Source organism: Macadamia integrifolia, chromosome 5 (genome assembly GCF_013358625.1).
Source record: "Macadamia integrifolia cultivar HAES 741 chromosome 5, SCU_Mint_v3, whole genome shotgun sequence".
NCBI classification, from domain to species: domain Eukaryota; kingdom Viridiplantae; phylum Streptophyta; class Magnoliopsida; order Proteales; family Proteaceae; genus Macadamia; species Macadamia integrifolia.
The window spans coordinates 19,627,275-19,632,469 of NC_056561.1; the positions used below are offsets into that span (position 1 = coordinate 19,627,275).

The following is a 5,195-nucleotide window of genomic DNA, read 5'->3' on the forward strand; positions in this document are numbered from 1 at the left end:
AACTAAAATCGGCAAGAGAGAATCTCCTACCGAGGAAGGACATATTTACAAGGAAAGGTGGGGGATTAATCCACCAAGTTTTTGAAAACCAAAAATTTAAAGCCCCTCCAACAAAGAAATGAGCTTCCCTATTCAGAGACCTAAGGATTGAAACCAAAATTAACTGTAGAAAAGTTTGAAGAAAGAGCCAAAATATCATCAACTATAGCGAAAATAGACCAATCCAAAGATGAAGCAATGTTGTTGAGGGCACAAATAAGCGGTTGACAATCTGAGAATATGAGGAGATGCAGGAACCCAAGACTACTGGCCAAAAGAAGGGCATCACGCACACATTTTGGGGTTGATTTGACTTTTACTTTATGGCTAACGACGTAAGCCACCATTTTTGTCGTCATTAACGTGTTTACTGTATATAGATAATCAGGTTCATTTTCTATATAAAAGGTTCTCTAAGCCTAAGGCATACTGCATATCCTCTCACATAGGATTATAATAATATTCTTTTTTAAATGAAAAAATAATTAAAAAAATCAGTGTGAGAGTGTACTGTAGTCTCTCTCTCTCTCTCTCTCTCTCTCTCTCTCTCTCTCTCTCTCTCTCTCTCTCTCTGATACACAATAATGATAATTCTTCTTATTATACATGTCAATATGTAACGTGCACGCGCACACGCACACACACACATAATAATGGTAATTCTTCTTGTTATTATACATGAATCTTCTTTTCTCCTTGCTCTCAATTTTTTTCTCCCTTGGAATGGTTACAATTTTTTTTCACTTTTGCATCATAGGCAGAAAGATACAAAAAGTTAAAGGTGGTGAAGGAACAGGTATTTCCTCTATTTCTCTTCACTGTTTTTCTCTTCCATCCCCCTGAAAGAACTTCTTTTGAGGCCAATTAAAAAGTAAAAAAGATACATAAGCTATAGTGATTCTATCTTTTTTTATGCTTGTTATCCCCATCCTCTTCTCTACCTTCCTTCTATTCTCGAAAATGTTTTCATACTTCCATATTTTCTTCTATTATCTTTTTATATTTTTTTCTTTTTTTCTTTCTCTTAGGATTTTAATTTTATCTTATGGAATACCCAAATCATACAGCAAATTTGTTAAGAATAAAGAAAAGAAAAAATATATTTTTTTGATAATTAGGTTCAAACCCTCTCTATTCGTTTCCAAAGTCACTAAGTGCAATAGACAAATTATCAATGTTTCACTAGCTAAGTTTCCTAATATGAGGAGGATAGTAAATTTATTTTACTAGCAGGACCTCTTATTAAACTAATTAATGGAAAAAATATTGTTGTGTGATCGCGTGGCTTGGTGCTAGCATGGGATCAATAGGAGTGTGTGCCAAGGCATCCAAACAATGGGATGATGTGATCATTCCGTGCCCCTTGATTTTTTTTTTTCAATATATTTGTTTTCTCTTTGCCACTTCACTCTTTTTGCTCCCCCCTCCCCCCTACTACTTTTTAGGCTGAAAAAAAAAAAAAGGAAAAGTTAAAACGAGGCATGATGATTCTCTCTTTTTTTTTTCTATTTCTTGTTATCCCTCCTACTAGCTCCCTTCCTTTTCTCCTATTTTTCTTTTTCCCATTCTTCAAATATTATTTTTCATATACTTTATATTTTCTTATGTTATCTTTCTTCCTTATTTCTTTCTCAAATAAGGTCAGCATGTTAGGATTTTAATTTTATCTTATGAAAGAACCTAATCACAAAATATAGGCCTAGGGTTTTTTTGCTAGTGTGTTAGGAATAGAAGAAATGAAAAAAAAAAAATTCTTGATATTTATGAATATATAATGATAATAAGTTAGAACTAAACCACTTCACTGTTTTCACAAAAAGCTTAAGAACTAATCAATATGGGAGAGGATGAGGAACATTGAATCGATGGCCCCTCTTAATTCAACTAACTAGTAGAGATGTCATGTCCAACCCTTTTATATAGCTATTCTACAAACATAGAAACCTTAACAAGATTAACTGCCTTATAAGTTCAAATCCTCAAAACCCTGCAAATGATCTATGGTCCCAGTCATTTCAACTAACTAGGGAACATATTGTCCATGACCATGAGTTGAAGCTATGAATCTGCAAATGATCAACTACCACCTTTGCATCTGTTTCCAAAATCAGGCTCTCTTATCTAGTCAAAGAAATATCTGCTTTTGGTGATTCCATTGCATCAAAATTGGGCTTATAAGCTCCATAGTAAGGGGTTGCCATTTGTAAAGATAAAATTCTAGAGTCATGAATCTAAGCTTGCTTAGAGAAGGGTAGTGATGCAACAACATATATATGTACTAGGTAGATAATGAAATAATAGGAGAGAAAAGGTCAGCAATTTAATATTTTAATTATCTCCAAAAACTATCATTATTTTGTTTTTTTTTTTTTTGTTTCTTTTTGTTAACTAAGGTGTCCGGGCCAGCTTACGCATACCTCGACTAATCATCGGGGAGATTAGCACAGCAACCCACCATTGTTATGGTGTACATATGAATCATAAAAGAGTACAACGAATTTTGAGAATTATCTCTGGAAGATTTCAAGAGTGCAAAACCCTCTAGTTTCTCCACATTTCCCAGCACGCAGATGCGGACTCTTTTACAAAAGCTGTAGGTGGCACAGACTTGAGAAGAAGAAGAATGGAAGAGACAGAGACAGAGACATTAAACACTAGGAGAGACAAAATCGTGTTCTACCTCCTTCTCCCCTCTTTTCCTATTTATAATTTTTCAAACCCTTTTTACTTGTTTCCGAAGTCGTGGGATCTCTTATTAAATTAATTTATTGTTAGGCTTGCAAATAGGCTTTACTTGTTTCAAACCCTTTTCTTTTTAATATACATTTTTCTTTATGAGGATAAATCTTCTCTATTCACATTTATATTCAAAAAATGTGCAAGACAATAATATCCTTTGATGATTGCATAAAGATAAGTTACTTTCAAAATTATTGTTTAAAACCCATTTTTACCTTGACTTATAAAACTATTTGGATTAAGAAAAGAGGTAATCAAAAGAAGATATCAAGTTTTAAATACAGATGTGTCATTTCTTTCAATTAATTGTAATATCCATCTACAAGTTGCAATAGGCTCCTTAGTTTTATCAAACAAAAATAAATAAAAACAATTGGCTCCTTAGTAGATAAAGTAATTACATAAAAGGTACAAGTTTAATATTGATTTACATAATTAAACACCCAATCACACAACACTCCAAACATATCTCAACTTTATTCATTCTATTCTAATTCTATGTAAAACATCATCTCTATATCAATTTCTTTATTTATGATTGAATCCCAAATACCTAAAATAATCATTTCACAAAATCTCATCATCAAATATTAGTTGCATGAAATTTCAACTGAGTAATTGAAGTTTGATGAAGCTTGATTTAAAAACCTGGGTCTGCAACAATAATTGATTTTTGACATTGAAGATGACTTCTTCTTTATTGGTTTTGCAAGGTACGTAGGGCAACATACCATCATAGTAGCTCCCATGGGTTGTTCATGATGGAATTTGTTGGCCTGACTGAAAGAAATCAATAGCAGCTACCTTTGAATGGGAGGCGCCTCAGAAATAAAAATTTCTGCTTTTTCCAGTAGTATAGCTCTTTATGGGCAAATTATTAAAACTCTTGTTGCTTATTGTGTGGTTTTTTCTTAGTACCTCTGACAATATTTATTCTAATTAAAGATGTGTTATCAGCTAGCAGTGGATGCCATGCTTATTTATAGATATCTGTTAAATTGGCCTCTGAGACCCATAAATCTCATAGATTTTTGTTTAATTTTAGGGAAATTATTGAGTATGGGCCATATACGTGGGCGCTTTAAATCACTCATTTTTTACCTTAATTAATTCATCTTTGGGTCTCGGGACTAGTTAAAGATCGTTTAAGACAGTTTAAGAACCGGGGACGAGTGGGGATAATTAGCAATTGATCTTGGTCCTAAGACATGAGACAGAATACATAATTGATTGGTCATCGGGTCTAGGGTTTCATGGGACCAACCCGATTAGCACCGAACCGACCAATTTAATACACATAACAGGAAGTTTCAGTGCAAGCCAATGTATGTCATTAGGGAAATGGAGATGGAGGAAATTAAGAAATGTGGGTAATCATTTCCCTTACTGTATCATTAACTTCAAATTATTTCATATTTAGTCAATGTAATTTTATTTTACATCCAAAATCCGTTGCTATAATATGTAAAATGTGTCATTATTAAATATGATTAAAAATGTTAAATAGTTTATACAATCACATGGGACCGCATGGAGTAATATCATAAAATTTTTTGCTTTTAGTATGAAAATTACATTTCCCTTCCACTTAAATATCCGTTACAATCAAACATAACCCTCAGGCTCAAACCCATGAGAAATTTTAATACCTTTTTACAAAAAAAAAATAATAATAATAAATAAATAAATAAAGATCCCTCATTACATGCCATTGTGATTTGACAAGTGCCAAAACTAAAATATTTCGATGAAATTTCATACTATGGTTTCAAGGATTGATCATGTGCAGCCAAAATTCTGGAACAAGGTGATGATGATAGCTCATTTGTTGAACAAATGACACCATCCCCCTCAGCTTAAAAGTTCCATTTGTTCTTCTTAACTTCCCAAGTAAAGAAATGGGCTAATCTTACCGTATCATTCTTATAAAATTTAATACTCAAACTCTTAAAATTCTAACAATCCAATTAAATATCTAGTATTTACCAATAAAAAAATATTAAATATCGAATAAATTTTTAAAATTTTCCCATGGCCAAGGTGCTTCCTTAAATCTGAGAACCATAGAAGCAAGCAATTCTGTACTCATCCACATCTCGATCTCCTGATATCCTATTTTTACTCCTGCAACTCCTGCAATTCCTTGGGCAAGACTCCTGGCTTCGGCCTCCACCTCATCACCTATAATACCAATAGGATTTAGTGTAGAACCTAACCAAGTTCATTAATTGAATCCAATCTCCTGCTACACACACTTTTAGAAAAAGAATGATACATCAGTAAGTAGAAAACACTGATTGGATAAACACAGCCCTACTCGCATAGGATGATAGATTTGCTTTCCATAAACCCAATTTTTCTCCACCACCTCCACAACAAATTGCAATCCTTCAGCTTTTGATCTAGGGTGAAAGGGG

The 5,195-nt window shown here is 33.1% G+C and overlaps 1 protein-coding gene across 1 annotated transcript in view; it reads right to left on the reverse strand.

The window, feature by feature from the left end:
- Positions 1-4,687: 4,687 nt before the first annotated feature.
- The window catches only part of LOC122079257 (fibrous sheath CABYR-binding protein-like), a 13,822-nt gene continuing 13,314 nt past the window's right edge, over positions 4,688-5,195 (reverse strand). The window contains exon 4 of the transcript XR_006140380.1: positions 4,688-4,959. The gene's annotated coding sequence lies outside the window, so the exon portion shown is untranslated. The remainder of the gene's footprint in view (positions 4,960-5,195) is intronic.